Genomic DNA, 21,640 nt, shown 5'->3' with positions numbered 1-21,640 from the left:
TGAAGATCATCTTATATTCTGAAAATCTTACAACAAAAATATAGTGAGTGGTACAAACTTCAATGCTGAAATGTTAGTTTGCAAGGCGTGAATGCCACAAAGCATGGAAGTGACGCCAAAGTGAGCAAGACCACACAGATCAGACCACTTTGTATTGCACAGGTCACAGTGTAACCTAAAATAGGTTCTAACAAGCAAAATAGGTTTTTAGGCACTAAAAAACTTTTGTTGCGTTTTTTAACGAAACGCTGACATAACTTATTATTTCTTGCATGAATCCAGTATAGAAAGATCCAGTTACTCAACCAGTCGTTGCTTTGTTGCTGCACAATATAAAGAATTAAATTTGATAAATCATGAAGTTTTATCACTAATTTTAATTTTACGTGTGGTATTTGAATGTAACTTCACATCAAATATTTTCAAGATGGCTCTAAGCCTTTTTATATTCAAATAAGAGCTGAAAAAAACTCTAAAATAGTTTACACCTGTTCCATGTTACTTCAAAGTGGTCCCAAAACTCAGTTTGATGTGGAGTCGAATTATCCCTTTGCCCTAAGGGTTCAGAGCGTATGGGTTAAATGTTACCATTATTTGGGGGCATTTTGTGAAGTTCATTTTTCTTCCATATTGAAATTCTGTGGACATTTCCTTCTTTCCAGTGTGTTTTTATTTTATGATCTACAGTGCTCGAAGAGGATACTCCTATAGCTGGTATGCTTGGTCGAGGAGGATTGGATTGATTTGGTGTTTTAAGTCCACTTTATGCACAGTAAGGCTAATCGGGAGTGGGCCTACAGTTTAAAGTGGGATCCGAACCACTTGTGCCTCCACCGGGTATCGAACCCGGGACCCCTTGATTACAAGGCGACGACGCTACCACTGCGCCATCGGGGAGGCCTCTTGATCGAGGAGGGTCTTTGTGTACATCAGCATGGAGACAATGAAGAAGTGGGGGATGCTTATGCAAATTATCCTAGCAGGAGGCGATGGTTAATGGAAATGTACATAACTGGGGGAAAAGCACCCCTCTGCACTCCTTCTCCACACCCACAACTCCAGCACTGATGATCTATTATTAATATAAAAAGGTCTTGTTTCATGAAATATATCGAAAAGAAATGCTATTGTTGAAATTATTATTAATAATGTCCACTATTATTAAAATTGAAATCCTTTTCGGAATTCAGTCTTTCCGATCGACTTTCATTGAGTGACGAATTTTCAGTGAATGAAGTCCCATCACCGCCCTATTACCCGTCTTTCAAGGCTGGAGTTCCGCCATATTTCCTTCTACTAGATTTCAATTGAACTTGTGATGCTGGGTTAACACTGGAAATCTAGAGGTCCAGTTCAACCCCCAAAACAGAAATGAGCACATTGTTGAATACATTAGTTACTATTAGTATTAGAAGGCTAATGTGAGGGGATTACTTTATATCATACATTTTAGTCCGATGAGAAGGTCCGGAAAAATGCAGATAGATACCTCAAAAATTTTTAGATCCAATTTGTGCAATTGAAAACAATATTGATTTATTAGTACGCAATTAATTTCCCTGGAAGCCATGGCATTCTCTCTTTTACAACTTTTTTTTAGATCATTCGTGCCCAATGGCTGGCTCCCGCCGCCCCTCTGAACTTGATGAAAACAAGAATAGCAGATAATGCGAGCGAAACAAGGAAGAAAATTTTACAAAATGAATTTTTATTTGCATAAAATTTGAAATCGAAGGGGTAATTGCTCGCATTAGCCCCTGTCCCCCCTGTAGTTGAGTCACTGTATAATGCAGACATATTTAAGCAATATATGTTTACTTTGGATACTTTAGGCTCACTGCCATTGTTAGTCAACCTTATTCTGCACAGTTGCTCGACTAACCTTGTGTTAATGCGAATACCACGCACCCTTCCCCCTTCCATCCAAACCGATTCTAAAGGCATAAGAGATAATGTTTTATTTCAACCCTATCGCCGCGATCACCCACAGGTAGGTAGAAAACCTATACATAATAACCAAAACTAAAAATCAATAACAAGTCAATCAAACGATAGTTTAAAGTGGGATCCGAATCACTATGTGCCTCCACCAGGTATCGAACCCGGGACTCCTTGATTGCAAGGCGAAAACGTATTCACGGCGCAATCGAGAAGGCAGTTATAAATATCTGATACATAAAAAATATCAAATAAATTCCCTTATATGTATTAAATACTAATGTATTTTTACATGTTTAGTAATTTACTTCTATATTTAATAACATTATAAATATTAATCATATAGGCTCTTTCTTCTCAGTTGCTTGGTAGAAAATTTGAAAAGTTTCATGCACATACATAATATATATGTATAGTTTGTGTATGTCTGTGTAGACCACAATCTTCTTGCGCCCCCCCCCCCCCCTGAAAAAAAATCAATCTTCAATGATTTCGCGCCCTGGTAGGGTATGTAGCTGCCTGGCAAAGTCCTCATTCCGTAAATTCACGAACTGCATGAAATCAGAAAAAGACATATATTCCCCCCTCGTTTTCAGAAAACCTGTTTCACAACCCACCCCTGTCCTTTCTGTGGTGAAGGACCCTCCAGTGGGACAATGAATCTCCCCCCTATTTACTGCGAGCAGCAAAAGAAGACGGCCGCGCCATCTACTGGCCACCGATGGAAATGCAATTCCAAAGCGCAGCGAGGTTTAAATGTAGCTTCCACTTCTATTACCTAACTTTTCTATGGTCATAGCCAGTTTTCTGTCTAACCGAAGTTTCATTACGTCCATAAATGGGCAGAAATCGACTCCAAGACTGGTGCGTGCTGGGGTACCTCAAGGATCGGTGATTTCTCCGATACTTTACTCTTTGTATATTGCAGATGTACCCACCCCAGATATAGGGATAATTGCCACATACACAGACGATACTGCACTATTCACTACCGGCAAACGTGTGCTTCAGTGTCAGAAACAGATGCAAACCTTCCTGCCGATCTTTGAACGTTTTGCTCAATGGACATTTCCACTCAATTTTTTTTACAACAATTTTAAAAACTACACCTTGGAAAAATGACCCCTGCAAGTTCTCGCGTTTCTCTGCGTCCAGTTTAAGGCAGAAACGAGACTTCCAAAGTTGCGAGGCTAGCGTTGCGCTGAAAACACGCCGCCGCCATGTTACTACGTCATTCCTTAGGGAGAGCTCGTTTGTCGTCTGCTTCGAGCGTCCAGTTCCGGATGGGTAGCCCACGGTGAGCGAACACGTGCAGCAGTTTTACAAATTTGTACAGATTTAAATAATGGAAGAAGGAGCGATAGGAGAAAGGAAAGCTATGCTTTGTAATGATCATTCTTCTATGAAATATCCGTGCTGCTCACGTGCAAGATAAATGAAAGGGTTCAGCTGCGTGTGTGTTCTCAGGCCATGCGAAAAATATTGCTTATAAAATTGGTTGCTGACCAGACACTCAAAAATATTTTCTAAACTTATATTTATCGATATTTACCGTAACCTATGTAGTGCAAAATAGGAATTTTCACATTCTTCACTTTATTTATACAGCCTATTTAACTTTCTTTTCCATAAAGCAATTTCAGTTTGTGTTCCATTTCTGTTGTGCAAATTATGATCAAATATTTTTGTGCAGATAAGAGAAAATACACTGAGAAGATTACATTAGTTGCACAGTACATATCTATACTTAGTTTAGTGTTCGCAGTCTCGGTCCCATCTCTAATTTTGAGATACGATCGAGACTTCTTACATCTCAACACAACCTCTTCATGATATTACTTTCAAGGAAGAAATAAATTATGGCGAGATTATTTTCGTAACATCTGTGGCTGTTGTACAGTGTCTCTCAAAAGTTTTAGGACAACGACATTTTAAACTAGGCAACCCAATTTACACAAGGCGTTGGTGGATTGCGTGTAGAGTTAGGCTCAATTTCAGGGTTGCCACATTCACAATAGATATTTATAAAATACGCGAAAAAATAAAAACAAGTATTATTGTATAAAATTATTAAAAATATCAATATTATATCGCAAGTGACGGAATTCTTTCTCAAAGAACAAAAATAGGTTCTCTAGTATTTCATCGCTAATGAGTCTACAGAAAGGAAATGAGGTGAGAGAAAACGAGAGGTGACAAAGAACAGGAGAAAGAGAAAGCGAAAGGAGAAGAGGAAAATTAGAGGAGAGAAGGAAGAGAAGATGGACGACGAGAGGAGATGTAGTGAGGAGAATGAAAGAAGATTATAGGAGAAATGAGGAAAATGGAGCAAAGAAGATAAAAGAGGAGGAAAACGAGATGAGAGAAGAGGAGACGAGAAGTGGGAATTGGGGAGTAGAGTAAAGGAGAGAAGAAGAGTGCAGTGGAGTCAGAAATCTAAGACAGGAAAAGAGATACGAGGAGTGGAGATGAGTGGGAAGGCAATATGAGATAAAAGCAGAGCAGAAGAAGGGAAGAGAAGAACAGAAGGGACTGAAGATAAGAGGTAGTTGCAGAAAATATCGTCTCAGCGTCAAGAATTGATGCATTGGTCAAATTATCGACATGAAACATTCAATAACATTTTGAAATGTATTGGAGAAAGTATTAGATCGGTTCAAAATGTCTTTTGGCTTAGTTCAGAGCAAGATAAAATATTCCATGTAAGATCTTTGATTTTATCTGCGATTATATCACTAAAAATATGAATGTAATTTTAATATTTATAAGAATTATACAATTTTTGTCCACTTCTCGGTTCGTTGAAATTGAGATTTTGTAATTTAATATTTCCCCTCCCCCCGCCATCGTTAATTCCAAACTGAATCATTCAGTTTCACGCGGCGTGGACAATGAACACAATGGGATAGGTCTAAAACTTACGAAAATTTTCTGCCACCGGAAGGGTTTGAACCTACGACCATCAGATTGACAGTCCTGAACGGTAAGCACTACCCTACAAGCTTTCGCTCCTGCAAGTAAGTAGAAGGAGCTGACCAATGTGAAATGTAGATGCAACTCTCCTCCTACATGTAATGTGCAAACAATACTTGTTTGTAACAAAGAAAAAGAAGGTAGTACGACTCGGCGAAAACATTTAATGGAGAATGACACATGATGAGAACTTTTCATTCGATATTTGAGTAGTAGTATTGGTGGTATGGAGAGCACAAGAAAGTATGAACCCCTCTCCAGCAGATTTGCTTACACTTAAAACAAGCTCAACATGAGCATATGAGCTTTTTGCTCAAGTGTGGAACCTCCTCTAATCCAAGAGTTTTGTAAAAAATGCCCTCGGGAATTTCTCAGAAAGTATGAACCCCCTCAGATTGATTTGTTCATACTTACAAAAGTTGCATCAGCTTGATTGTTGTCCATAAATTTGTTAAAAATATGCCCCTCTTGATATTTTTTTTGCCCACACATAAAAATAGGCCAAAACACACACACATACACACATATACACACCCACACCCACACATATTTACTTCCGGTCTAAGTTCAATTGGGCACCAGGCTCAACTTGTATATCTAGTATTAAGATAATATAATTCTTCTAGAATTGCTCCGTGACTCTCTCATTTCTTACATCATAAACATATGATTTTTCTCCTAGTCAGGCTTATATCTGTCCAAGTTGTTAAAATCAATACACATGGCATTAGGTCAGTGCCTTCTGGGACATGCATGTTTGTGCTAGGTCAATGCCTCTGAAGGCCGCTGCGAGCATCGGATCAATACATTAGTTACTCCGATTTGCTGGAGTTATCGGATCAATATTTTGGGGAGAACATTTCTTTTAGCAACTCTAGTTCCTGCGAGCGCCGGGGCACGGCACTGCAGTCGCGATTGCATGTACACTCAGCCGAGAAACGGGAGGTACGCACAGGAGAAAATACTCCAGCCATGGAGAATCACCCCCATAAATATAATTATCCTAGGATCAAAATTAGTAACAGAATAGAGAAACAAAAATTATAATAGGGCTTGGATATAGCTACCAGCTATTATATTTTTATTTTGAACACAGCACTTAAAACTAAGTCAAGATGCACCCCTACCCACCCCCACCCCTATCCACCCTCACCCCCACCCACCCCCACCCCCAGCCCTACATACCCCCACCCACCCCCACCTACACCTACCCACCCCCACCCACACCCACCCACATCCATACATATTTATTTCCCGGCACACTTCTATTGCATCATGTTCTGCAATATTAATTGATTAAATGCTTATGACATAATGTGATAATGTGGTGTTTTCTAGTTAGCTAAAGCAAGCAAGGTATTGATTGGTCCAAAAAGACTATATAAGCCAGGGCACAGTGCAGATTCCTCACCTTTGCTGGATCGGCAATGGAACCCACAAGTGGGGGATAGAACCTGAACAGGCTCCACCAAAGTATAGGAGACTTGAAGCATATAATTTGGCGGAATAACCCAAGTAAGGTCATAGAGACAATATACACTAATACAATAAAAGCCAATTTTTGGCAGGGGGGTCAAAGTGGTTCCTAAATACAAAATAATTAATATCTCAAGAACTAATTGACATAGAGCTATGCAGTTTTTTTCTCTGTACTGAACCCAACTGATTAAGCATAGAATTTTGATCATAGAAACAATATACACTGATACAATAAAAGCCAATTTTTGGCAGGGGGGCCAAAGTGGTTCCTAAATACAAATCTCAAGAACTAATTGACATAGAGCTATGCAGTTTTTTTGTCTGTACTGAACCCAACTGATTAAGCATAAAGATTAGATTTAAAACCCAGGAAATTTTATATAAATACCAAAGCCAAAATATTAAGTGTATACACACATATACACACACACACACACACACAGTACAGTGCTGAACCCAACTGATATTTTTTATTCAGTATAAAGTTTTGAATTGAATCCCAGGAAATTGTATATAATAAACAACAAGAAAAATGCCGAATCAAAAATATTGTAATCAATGCAATAAGAATATATCCAGCCCCAATTGGGCCAAGCACCAAAAAATTTGTAACCCAGACAAATGCAGAGCTCCCACAAAAATTTGCCCCAAATGCCATAGAAAATACAGCATGCAATATTTCACATATACGCATAAAGATACTTGCTCTGTACAGTCATCAACATTGCCCCCACAAGCATCTACATCTGGTCTGAAAAGAAAGCACGAATCACCTCTTAATGCCAGAGCAGCAAAGCAGCCATGCTATGCACCCATCCATAGCAGTTTTAATGCCCAACTTAGGGATTATCGGTTTGTATCAGAGCCAAGATGTGGTATTCAGAATTTTTTGAACAGTATAAATTCTGATCTGCAGGCAATTCTCAATGCACAAAATGGCTCTTATAAGCTGTCCCTCAAATTGTATACTCAATATAAGAAACCAAATGGCACTAAATTTACACAGCCCCACATAACAGCAACTGTACCGGTATATTCAAATGCAAATTCAGACACAATAATAAGCAGGTTGATAGAACAATTGAATATTAAGCACTCTGAATTTGAGGCAAAAGAATCAGGATGGAGCCTATGCGGCTCTTCACACAAGTTATATGTTAATATTTCTGAATTCAGCCCATTACAAGGATCTACATATTTGCCATTACCTGCCAATATTAAAAACAAAAGAGCCGTGGTTAATATTAAAAATACCGACCAGAAATGCTTTTTGTGGTGTATTTTAGCTGTTTTGTATCCAGTTTCAAGAAATCCTCAGAGAATAAGTTATTACAAACAACATGAACATGATTTTGACGATGCAATGAAGGGTTTAGAATATCCAATGTCTGTTCAGAATATTGATAAATTTGAAAAAAAGGCCAAGGATATCAATGGCAAACAATTATCTATTAATGTTTATATTTGTTCCACTGGCAATGACCCGATAGATCCTCTCAGAATTAGTGCATTTGATGATGATTCTGCTGTTCCGATTGATTTGCTCTTAATTGAAGGGGATGGCATAAATCATTACACTCTGATACATAATCTTGAAGCTTTAGTCAGAACACAACTATACAAATCTAATAGAATATTCAAGTTGTGCAGAAGATGTTTAAGTGTATTTGATGGTAGAAAAATGGTGAATGGGGTTCGTAAAGAGAGTGCAGAAATTGCCAAAAACAAGTCAATTGAGCATCTGAAATACTGTGGCAATCATAAACCTGTTCATATGGTGATGCCCAATCCAAGTGAAAATTGCAAATTCAAAAAGTTTGAAGCCTTGTTGGAACACCGGGCATATATTGTCTATGATTTGGAATCAAACCTCAAATCTCTTGTATTCTGCAATCCAGATCCTGAAGAATCTTCTATTACACCATACCAGCTACATGAACCTTCCAGCTTTTGCTATGTGGTTGTACAGGATGGTGTTGTTAGTAAAGAATATTCATACATGGGACCAGATGCCATCAAAATATTTGCACATAGAATAGAAAATGAGTGCCGTGACATAGCATCTAACATCTTATTAAAATCAAAGCCTATGTTGCCTTTAACAGAGAAACAGATTGAAGATTTCAACAATGCAGAAAAATGCCCGGTATGTGATTGTGAATTTTCAGATACAAATATCAAGGTGAAACACCATTCTCATACAGATGGTAAATTCTTAATGGCCCTGTGTAATAGCTGTAATATTAAGATCAAGAGACCAAAATTTGTCCCCATATTTTGCCATGGGGCATCCAATTATGATTTCCATCATCTGATCAGGTACGAGGGGTTCGACAAGCAGAATTTAAATATTTTAGCTGAAAATGATGAGAAATATATATCTATTAGCAAGATAATCAAAGTTAATGGTGTTCCTATTCACATGAGATTTCTTGATTCTTACAGAATTTTATCTGCTAGCCTGGCTACACTGGCCAGTCAATTATCTGATGATCAATTCAAAATCACACGTGCATTGTTTTCAAATCAGGACCTGAAATTAATTAGGCGGAAGGGTGTATATCCATATGACTATGTTACAGATTTTTCTAAATTTGATGAGTGTTCCCTGCCACCACAAGAAGAGTTTTACAGCAAAATCAGAGGATCTGGAATCACTGATGATGATTATCACCATGCCCAATTGATGTGGAACAATTTAAAATGCCAGACATTTGGTGATTATCACATGGCATATTTGAAACTTGATGTGACCCTCTTAGCAGATATAATGCAAGCATTCAGAAAATTTTCTATGCAAAATTATGGACTGGACCCAGTGTATTTTTTCAGTGCCCCGGGCCTAGGATGGGATGCAATGTTTTTAAACACCAAAAAGCAATTGGATCTGATCCCAGATCAAAATATGTATCTGTTTATGGAGCAAGGTATAAGAGGAGGCATGGTGCAATGTTCTCAGAGATATGCCAGAGCAAATAACAAATATATGCCTGATTATGATCCAGCACGGCCATCAAATTATATAACATATATAGATGCCAACAGCCTCTATGGTCACGCAATGATGCAAAAACTGCCATATGCAGGGCTTGAATGGGTCGAAGATTTCAATATTGAGGATCTTCAGGACTTTGATGACCGTGAAAATGGCCTCTTCTTAGAGGTTGATCTGACAATTCCTGATGATTTGCACAACAAATTTTCTGATCTGCCCCCAATTCCCGAGGTTCAGTACTCACCTGGCTCTAAACAGAAGAAGCTCATGATGACACTGGAGGCAAAACAAGGCTATGTCATACATTACAAGTACCTCCAGTTCCTGATGAAACATGGTGTTCAAGTGACCAAAGTTGGAAAAGTTTTGAGGTTCAGGCACTCAGAATGGTTGAAACCATATATTAATACAAACACGGCGCTTCGAACATCTGCAAAGAGCGAATTTGATAAGGGCTTGTTTAAATTGATGGTCAATTCTGTATATGGCAAAACAATTGAAAATGTCAGAAAACATACCGATGTTAAAATAATTACTGACCCCAGCCTGAGCAAAAAATTGGTTGCAAAGCCTAATTTCAATTACAGAAGAATTTATGATGAGCACATGGCACTTTTCAACATGAAAAAACAAAGATTAAGTTTGATAAACCTATTTATGTAGGGGCTGCAATATTGGATTTGTCCAAATTACATATGTTAACATTCTATTATGATGTGCTCAAACCTTTTTATGGTGATAGAGTAAAACTGATATACATGGACACGGATAGTTTTGTTCTTGATATTCAAACAGAAGATGTTTATCAAGATATGGCCCAGCCTGAATTGTTTCAATACTTTGATACCAGTGAATTGCCAGGCCATTTGAATATTCAACACCACAACAAAAAAGTGCCTGGCAAGTTAAAAGATGAGACACTTGGTGATGTTATTGTGGAATTTGCTGGGTTAAGTGCCAAGGTGTATAGTTTTAAAACATGTAGTGCTGTTGTTAAAAAAGCCAAGGGTATTGGCAAAGTAGCTGTGGAAAAAGAGCTTGAATTTGAAGATTATAAAAATTGCATCAAATCCCAGAGTTCAATCAAAACATCAGAATCCAGAATCCAGAGTGTTGATCACTCATTGACTAGCAATATTGTAAGAAAAGTGGCTCTGGACCCACATGATGATAAGAGATGCATTTTATCATGTGGCATACATACTTTACCATGGGGTCATTGTGATTTGAAAAATGGGAATCAGTGCCCAATTACAGAGCATGATTTGGAATAAATAAACATGCCTATGAACTTATTTGGGTTCAAAAAACAGGCTATTATGGAGCTGCCAACACCACAAGCCTCTTCTGATATGCTGTCTAAGCTGAGTGGCTTGTTAATTATTCATCTGAACAGCATACTTACAGATGTTGACGATGAGACAGGCAAAATATTGTACATATTTAACAATAATTTAAATCATTACCAATTACCTGTAGGTGGGCAATTACAATTTATTACAACCCCTGAGGGTGATGTTAAAATTTCAGTAGGGAGAAATATTTATAGAATTAAGCACTCAAACATGATTTCTGGCACTGTATATACTGTTTCTGCTGGTGACTGCTTATATATTGAGGTCCCTGGATCCTATGACAAGCTTATACCCTTTTTTATAGAATTAAGAATCAGATACTCTATAATAAATAACCAATAAATCAAAATGCCTAATGATATTTTTGGCCATACAAGACATGAAGATCACAGTGATGAGATTCTGATGCTTGATGTCAGAGTCAAGAAATTAAGAAGTGATTTACAAGCTTTACAAACCACACTCAATGCCAGTCTTCAATTAGAAATTACAAATTTACAATCACAATGCATGGACCCTCTTCTTAAAATTGATTCTGAACTCAAATTGCTGCTTCAGAAATATACTGATCTGGCCACATTGGATAATTTTCAAAGTTTAGAAGAAGCTGTAGCAGCTCTTCAAGCCAAATTTAAGACCCAGGCTAACAACTCTGAGCAATTGAAACAACAATTGGAAGAGCAGATAAATAATGTCCAGGCACAGCTCCAAACAATTGTCAAAAGCATAAAATCACAAGAAGATTTTGATCTAGTGATTTCCACTCTAAAGGAACAGATTCAGTCACTCCAAATACCTAATCTGGACCCTCTGAACAATGCCATAGCCGAGGTTAAAGAAAAAATTGAGACACTTGAAAATTTTATGAACAACTTGCCATCTTCTGATGCTTTGAATGCAATAACTCGGAGTGTGGCAAATATTAAGCTGCAACTTGAAACATATGAAGATTTTGGAAAAATTCAAAGTTCCATAACCCATCTTGAAGGTACAATAGCAGCAGTGCAAAGTGATTTGGCAAATGTATTAGAATCTCACTTGCCTGGGATTGTAGATACCCTTGTCAGTGTCCAGCAACAAATCACAAAGCTTGAAAACCTCAACACTGAATCTGAGCTGTCTCATTTTCATCACTTGATCGATGATATCCAAACAAAGCTTGAAATTTTACAACAATCAACACCCTCTCAGGCAGATATAGCCCTGCTCCAAAATGCTATGCAAAATGTGGCTGATGCTTCTGAATTAAACAATGTGAAATTGGCACTTGAATTTTTGCAAAATACTGTGTCAAATCTGCCTACATCACAGGAACTTAAAAATATTAAGAGGGCAGTGAATCGCATATTGAAATCAGAAGATATCAAGAATATCCAGGCAGAGATCAAACAACTCACTCAGACAGTTGCCACTCTACCAACCAATCAACATATTAATGAACTGCATGCCTTGTTTGAGGATATCAGAAGACAGGTCCATGATCTTACTGCTCAAAATTCAAAATTGGCAGTTGTTGAAAATTTACAGCAAATTGTAGCCAATATCAAGCAACAGCTAGGGACCATGGAATCTAATCAAGCAAATGCTCTGTCTGTTTTTGCCACCCAGCTCCAAGAAATTGTGCAACAATACAAGAAACTTGCTATAGACATAAAAATCAAGCCAGGCCACGATGATGTTGTTAGAACTATCAATGAGCACCTTGAATCTGTAACAAGCAGATTGCTCACAGCAGAAAAAGAAATAACAGGCATAATCGAGAATCCTAAGCACACAGTAATTCTTGAATTGTACAGCATCCCCAACAGAGAATATGATTCTCCATTTACACCAGGTGGCAAAATATATATGCTGTCCCCTGCACAATTTTATTACCAGTTTTATTTAAAAGTGAAAATCACCAGTGTAGAATTAGAGGATTTTACAGATCCCAATACATTAGAAACAGCATATGTTGAAGATGATGGCTCTCTGGAATTTAAAATACACATAGGGGACAAATTATATTTAGAAAATCCTGCAGTCTCAGCTGCTGAACACCCCATAGTTGCAATATTCTTGTTTACATATTATGTCTAGAAAAATTATTGTTGATGAATTACACAGACAAGCCAGACATAATTTTAAGAGGCTCCCAGTAGTCACAAAGGGCATAGATGATTTATGGCAGAGCGACTTGATTGAATTAGCAACTGGACAGTTGAAAAACTTAGACAAAATCAACAAGGGCTACAAGTATCTACTCACTGTGATAGATACATTTTCAAAATTTGCCTGGGCCGTGCCACTCAAATCCAAGACTGGAAAATGTGTTACAGAAGCCCTCAGGACAATCATCAATCAGAGTGGAAGATCCCCGCGCTATTTGCAAACAGATAATGGCAAAGAATTTTATAATTCAGTGTTTCAACAATTTATTAAAAGCCAGGCAATAAAACATTATTCGAGTTACAGTGACCTCAAGGCCTCAATTGTAGAGAGATTCAACAGAACCTTAAAAAATCTTATGTATAAACAATTTACACTGCAGGGTAATTATAAATGGATTAATATTCTTCCAGAACTTCTACATAAATATAACAACTCGGTCCATTCCACAATCAACATGAAACCCTCTGAAGTAACTTCATCTGATGAGCAAAAATTGATCAGCACTGTTTATTATCCTAAATATCAGCCAACAACAAGAAAGGCCAAATACAAGGTGGGTGATCAAGTAAGAATAAGCAAATATAAGCACTTATTCAAGAGAGGCTTTACAAGAAACTGGAGCACAGAATTATTTACAGTGGTTCAAGTTAAACCCGGGACCCTTAACACATATATAATAAAAGACCACCGAGGAGAAATTCTCAAAGGCAGGTTCTATGAACAAGAGCTCAGCAAAACTAAACAGCCTGACACATATCTCATAGAAAAAATCATCCGCAGAAAAGGCAACAAGTTACTTGTCAAATGGCTGGGTCATCCGGAAAACAGCTGGATCGATGCAAACAAAGTGATAATATGAGCACCTGGGATGTTATAAAAAGGCTGCCAGAACCTGAACAGCAGAATAAGAGAAATGGCAACTTGCTGCCTGATAATATTAGATGTCTTATTGTTGGGCCATCTGCTTGCGGTAAAACTACACTAATGGTTGATAATTTTTTATTGGCACCCAACTGGTTAGACTGGAAAAACAGGCACTTGTATATCTTCTCTAAGAGCTTGGAACAATTAAAATATCAGCAGTTAATAAAGCTATATGATGGATTGGATATAGCCACTTTTGAACCAGATGTTAAGCCACTTGATGAATGTCTCGATAATTCTGTTCTTGTGTTTGATGACATTATACTGGATAATCAAAACAAGGTTAGGAATTTCTTTACACAGGGCCGGCACAAAAACATTGATTGCTTCTACCTGGCACAGACTTTTTCAAAAATACCGAAGCAACTGATCCGAGACAACAGCAATTTTATATGTGTGTTTCATCAAGATCATACCAACCTCAAACACATACATGATGAATATGTAGGTGGGGACTTGAGCTACAATGATTTTTCCAAGTTTTGCAGCAGGTGCTGGAACCAGGACAGTTATGGGTTTGTCACAATTGATATGACAAGAACACCCAATAGTGGCAAATACAGAAATAAAATCAACGATTTTCTAGACGTTGAGACGTATATAAATAACCATGAAACGACCATTCATTGATGATCTTAAGTTAAGAGATTATCTTGTAAAAAGATTTAAGGGATGGAAATCAGAGAACCGGGGAATTTATGAAAAACACAAACAAACAGAACAGCCTGTAATTGATGCTATTAATAATTTAGGTAAGAATATCAAAACTGTTACAGAACAAAATCAAAATTTGATCACAGAGCTTGTACCTGTAGCTGCAAGGAACATATTAGATTATCCAATTACCCCACTTTCCAGTATTCATACACCTAGTCCTATTGCTCCTCGAAGAATTGAAGCTACTCAGGATCCTATTGAATTGGGTCTTCTTGCTCAAAAATATTTAACCACACCTAAAGACAACAAAGATGAGGTGTTTGGCTTATATGCTGACACAGAGCTTGATGGTAGCATTATTCATAGAATTGGCAATTTCAGAGTAACATTTATGGGGGATGATATAATTGTATATTCAGAATCTCGTCTCGGAGAAAAAGGTGCTTTTGTTAAGTACACCGGCACACCTGGATTGTGGGAACTCATGACTAGAAAGAGACCTGGCAGCTACACAGATCAAGATTATGAGGATTACAAAGAAATATTAATAAAATCAGATGCCCTATACCAGAACAATGATCCCACACAAAAAAGAGTCAAGTCGAGCAGTGGAGCAAAATACAATAATTTAATCAAGCCCATATGGTCACAAATTAAGACTGGCAGTGGGATCAAACAATACAACACCCTGCCTAAAGAATTTGTGTGGGTTGATGATGTCAGAAAACTTGTAGATAGGTTGCTGGTGATAGCTGGGGAGGAAAATGCAGGGAACCACAATTTTTACAATGAAAAGGTTGGAATTATGGACATGATAAGCACCAAATTGTCTAATTTTATAGTGAATGATCCTAAGGGGATTGGATATCTCATAAAAATTATTAATACTCTACCACCTAAATTTTGGAATATTTCTGAGGGTCGGGGCCTTGTTAATGACATCATAAACAAGCTGCCATTTGAACTACACATTCCAGGCTATCAGTATTGTGGTCCCGGTACAAAATTAGATCATAGATTAAACAGAGGTGATCCTGGTGTTAATCCCCTAGATGCTGCTTGTAGAGACCATGACATAGCATACAACACACATTCTGATCTTGACAAAAGACATGTTGCAGACAAGAAATTAGAAGAGGCTGCATTTGGCAGATTTGTAAGCAAAGATGCTTCTTTGAGTGAAAAAATAGCAGCATTGGGAACCACCATAGCTATGAATACCAAACAAAAACTGGGGTGGGGGTTGTGAATATGTATATAATAAACCTACAATGAAGGCCAAGGGTGTTATGTATCAAATACCTTATGCAGGTCTCAAATCTCTTAAAACTATTGACAGTCTTTTGACCAAAAAGCAGCGCAAGAAAAAAAGCTCTTGTCTTGCAAAGGGCCATGGTATGAAATTGTTGCTTAGTACCCCCCAATTAAAAAAATTACAGCAATCAAGAAAAAAATCACATGTGGGGGGATTTATATTTACCATCCCTGCCATCTTAGCTGCTCTCGGGGCAGTTGGGAGCTTGGCTGGGGGATCAGCTGCCATAGCAAAAACAGTAATAGATGCCAAGAAAAATAGGGCAGAATTAGATGAACAGAAGCGCCATAACCTGGCAATGGAGAAAAAAGGCAAAGGTGTTAAGAGAGCCATGAATAAGTTTAAAAAAAACAAGAGCCGCTTACGAACCAAGATATTGAAGCTTTAATCAAGCCACTGGGCATCAAACATTTTAGAGGTGTGTACATGTCTGATTCTTTACCGGAACAACCACTCAACAAGGAGTGTGGCATTGTTAATTTGGATGAGTACAAAAATCAGGGCACTCACTGGATCTGTTATCTTAAATATTTAAAAAATGAGGCATTTGTGTTTGATTCATTTGGAGGTGTTCCACCTGAAAATTTAGTAAAATATCTAAAATCAGCTAATCTTTATTACAATAATGCCCGTGTTCAAAACTTCAAAGATGTTAATTGCGGACATTTGTGTTTATCTGTTCTTAGATATATGTCTCAAATAAATAAACCATCAATTGAAGATTTTCAAAAAGCCTTGTGGTATCTGAAACATCATGGGGGTATTCCATCTCACCAGCCAAAATTCAATATTGAAACTCAAATTGCATGATGACATAGTGTATCCCAAAACAATAGCTCTCAGAGCATTTTACGGCATGTACTTGATCCCTAATATTACACACCACAACAACACAATTGCAGTTGGGGATCAAAAAATTGTCATCACTCCAGGGCAGTATAATCTGTCCACTCTAAATGCTCAATTACCCAGAGGTGTAGTGTTAAGTCAAAATTCTGTCACCCACAGAGTAGAGATTGTATCTGCTACAGAGACAGTGGATCTGGGTACTATAGGAGAGCTGTTAGGCTTTGAGAACAACACGAAACTTGAACCAGGCATCAAACACACTGCTATTAATATACCTAAATTCTTAGCCATAGAGACTCTGAATATTCACTGTAATGTGGCTGAGGGTATGATCACCAAATCAAATGGCATAGGCACTCACAAACAAACTGGCATCATTGCAACATTCAAACCTAATTCTGAATTTATGGAGCCAATCATCTACAATCCATCCCCAACATTATATTTTCCTGTGTGCCATAATAGAATAGATTACATTGAATTGATGGTCACTAATGAAAAAGAAGAATTAGTTGATTTTGCTGGAGCCACAACAACTGCAATCATAGAGATTAACATTTAAATAAAAATACATACAATGGAAAATATTGAGAGTTATGAGTTACAATCATTTCCTCCAAACAGGAGGACATTTGCAAATTTAAATCAACCCAACACAGAGATTGAGGTTGATCTTGATGTAGGGGATGGCTTTATACACCCCCACAGAGCAGATCTATACATCAAATTTGATGTTGTAAAACTCGATGGAACAGATTATCCGGCAAATTCAAATATAAGACTTGTAGATAATTTTGTGCCGCATCTATTCTCTGAAATTGAGACCAGAAAACATGGCGTTGTTATAAACAGAGTGGATTATCCCGGCATTACCTCCACAGCTTTGGCCACATTAAAATTATCCAAAACCGAGGCTTCATACTACAAAATAGGAGGATTTGAGGCTGGTGATAAGATATTATCTAAGAACCACACTGTGCTGTTCCCCATGCGCCTGTTGCCAGGATTCTTCTCAGATTACAAAGATATTATGTGGAAGGGTGGTTTAAGAATTACATTTAGAAGAGCTGCAAATGATAACAATGCTTTGATGAGGTACAGTACAATAAACTCTACAGGAGAAGCTCTGCCTAATACTCTACCTGATGCAGGCAAATGCATTATTCAGACTATGGAGTTAAGAATCCCTGTTGTTGAGTATGAGGCCAGTTATGCTCTTAAATACAAAGCTGATATAATAAAAAATCCACAAATTCCTCTGCAATTTTATACATATCAATGTGTACAGAAGCCCGCATCTGGTACATATTATGAGTTTGATGCTACAAATTCATTCTCCAGTATACAATATGACATGCCTGATTTTGTGGTGGTACTGTTTCAGACTGGAAGACACAACAATCAGGAAAAAAATTCAAGTAAATTTGATAACTGCAACATCAAGAACATATATCTTAAAAATGGCAGAAATGAGGTCTTTCCTAGAGAAAATTACAATTTAGACATGTCCAAGGATGATTTCCTCAAATTATATGAGGCATTTTCGGCATTCAAAAGGGTCACTACTGGCAACACTGACATGTATTACACACCAGATGAATTCAAAGCACAGAGACCCATGTTTGTCATCAATGCTTCAAAAAGAAAACAGGTTGTGGTGAATGACAGAACAAACATTAAAATTATCTGTGAATTCCATGAGGCATTACCTGATGATACCATATGTAGTGTTATTCTCATTGGGGAAAAATCATATGTTTATGATGTAAGAAATGAGAGAGTCACGGAGCAATTCTAGAAGAATTATATTATCTTAATACTAGATATACAAGTTGAGCCTGGTGCCCAATTGAACTTAGACCGGAAGTAAATATGTGTGGGTGTGGGTGTGTATATGTGTGTATGTGTGTGTGTTTTGGCCTATTTTTATGTGTGGGCAAAAAAAATATCAAGAGGGGCATATTTTTAACAAATTTATGGACAACAATCAAGCTGATGCAACTTTTGTAAGTATGAACAAATCAATCTGAGGGGGTTCATACTTTCTGAGAAATTCCCGAGGGCATTTTTTACAAAACTCTTGGATTAGAGGAGGTTCCACACTTGAGCAAAAAGCTCATATGCTCATGTTGAGCTTGTTTTAAGTGTAAGCAAATCTGCTGGAGAGGGGTTCATACTTTCTTGTGCTCTCCATACCACCAATACTACTACTTATTTGCGGAGGTATCCTTGCATTAAACTCGAGTGGGAAAAGGGGTAAAATTAGTATGTCCTGAATTGCCACAAATATAAATAGTTATTTCATTAATATTTGTCAACGTCTTGGAATCAGTACACAATTATCGTTAGAGTATCATAATTCCCGATCTTATAAATGAAAATATCCCTTTGAATGTGTGTCAATTCATTTATTTGTTTATTTTTTATAAATTTCATATGCAGAACAATGTAGCCACTATACACTGCTATTACAAATAATGTTACCATGCTCTTGTTTAATAGAAGGGGATTTAAGAAAAGGACGAGAAAATCACCTAGTATGGAGGATCGAACCTGGGACCGCAACCAATGCTTTCAAGAACTCTAACCAATAGACTACGCCCTTTGTTGCCCTTGGAGCAACAGTTCTTAATTATTCTGTCCCGTCAATATTGTAAACGTTATCCTGTAAAAAGTAGTTCAATACTCTGATATAGCTGATTGCATGTTGAGCTAGTGCCCACCTAGCCGCCTCTGATGAAATCTATCATTCTTCAGATTCTCTTTAAAATTCGACTCTGGTCACTTGTAACATGCTGGGTGCAGACACTGTGCATCGACACAAGTGTTTTGCGATAAGAAGCGGCCTTGAATAGCGTGAGTGAGTCACTTTGAACGCGAGCAAGCTACGCTACCAAGCTTGTCTGCCTTTGAAAACCAAGTCATTTTTTTTACCGTTTCCGAACGCGATTGCTATTGTAGAAGTATATATTCTCTCAAAAGAGCAAGAAAGGAAATTCGACCAATGTTCTCCCGTCGTTTAAAACCAAATATTATCTATTAAACGAAAAGTTCAGGATTATCAATAAACCTACCTGAGCATAAGGTGGATTTAAATAATACATTTAATAGAAAGATTCTCCAAAATCTCTCTCCCACTGTCTACGTCAGGCCAGTGCCAAGGGGGGGGGGGGGCATGGGAGCCATGTCCCTTCGAACCCTGAAATATTTAAATGTGAACCTATCAATAACTAAGAAAATAACATCGTCTATATTAGAAATGTGTAAAAATTTCAATTTTGTTCTTACATAAATGAATCTGTTTCTTGCGCAAAAGACTTCAGTCTGCAATATTGGATGGTTTTAGTTTTATAATGCAAGGCTAGCAGACGTCCGATTCACCGATTTAGTCAGGACAGTGCGTTACTTTCAATCCCTGACCCGACTTTTTCGAACTGCAATCGTGATGCGAGAATGTCTCTTTATTATTGTTTTTTTCTTAACTCACAATTAGACATGTTCTATATTGTAATAATAATTCCTAGTACGCAACATTTAATTTATAAATATATTATTTTCTAAACATAGAATTATCATGACTTTTCAATGGCGCTTGCACTATTTGAACTATTTTGTAATCTCTCTTTCTCTTTTATATATATATATATATATATATATATATATATATATATATATATATATATAATTTGGGTCTGGCCCCTCCCTCAAAGAAATCCTTCGTATGGGCCTGGTCTACGTCAATGACAGAAACGCAAGCAATATTATTATTTATTTTTAACCCAATTAAAGGAATGTGGAAGAATTTAAAAGAAATAAGAAAGAGCGGAACGACTGTTGCTCTACTTTAAAAATTGTTGTTCTTCGAGGAAGAAAAATAAGAAGGATTCACTCCAGCACCTTAACACAGTGTCCCACGAGTCTCTCTTGACTAATACGGTCAAATTTGAAGTGATTTTATGAATAAAATGTTCCGCCTGTTTACGTCAGATTTGGTAGTTCGCAAATGGTGTAATTATTTCGTGTTACCTTACGGAACAGCAAATACATTTTATAAGACTGTCCTGAACAAGAGACTTGCGTCGGTAAACAAGCATTTCGTCTGTTGTAGTATCACAGGAAAATAATATCGTTCTGCAATGTTCAAACCTCTAGATATTTTCCATTAATAATGTCTAATCACAATAATACGTTAGAAGAAATATCTCGCATTTTCACAAGTACGTACCAAAATTCTCATTTTTTTTCATCACTTCGAAAATAATTTCTCGAACATATCTGCTATACTACAAGAAAGCAATTCAAAATTAAAGTAAAAGTTTAACTACATGTATACCCAACAACATTTACAATATTGGAGGGAAAGAATACTTAAAAATTGTTGTTTTAATCGAAGGTAAGGGCGTGGTGTAGTGGTTAGAGTTCTCGATTGGGCTGCTAGCGATCCCAGGTTCGATCCTCCATACTAGGTGTGGAGAGCATGTTAACATTATTTGTAATAGCAGTGTATAGTGGCTACATTGTTCTGCATATGAAATTTATAAAAAAATAAACAAATAAATGAATTGACACACATTCAAAGGGATATTTTCATTTATAAGATCGGGAATTATGATACTCTAACGATAATTGTGTACTGATTCCAAGACGTTGACAAATATTAATGAAATAACTATTTATATTTGTGGCAATTCAGGACATACTAATTTTACCCCTTTTCCCACTCGAGTTTAATGCAAGGATACCTCCGCAATTATCGAATGAAAAGTTCTCATCATGTGTCATTCTCCATTAAATGTTTTCGCCGAGTCGTACTACCTTCGTTTTCTTTGTTACAAACAAGTATTGCTTGCACATTACATGTAGGAGGAGAGTTGCATCTACATTTCACATTGGTCAGCTCCTTCTACTTACTTGCAGGAGCGAAAGCTTGTAGGGTAGTGCTTACCGTTCAGGACTGTCAATCTGATGGTCGTAGGTTCAAACCCTTCCGGTGGCAGAAAATTT

The sequence above is a fragment of the Lepisma saccharinum genome, chromosome 15, assembly GCF_977018435.1.
Source record: "Lepisma saccharinum chromosome 15, izLepSacc3.1, whole genome shotgun sequence".
Classification (NCBI taxonomy): Eukaryota; Metazoa; Arthropoda; class Insecta; order Zygentoma; family Lepismatidae; genus Lepisma; species Lepisma saccharinum.
Note: the sequence above shows the minus strand (reverse complement) of the source record.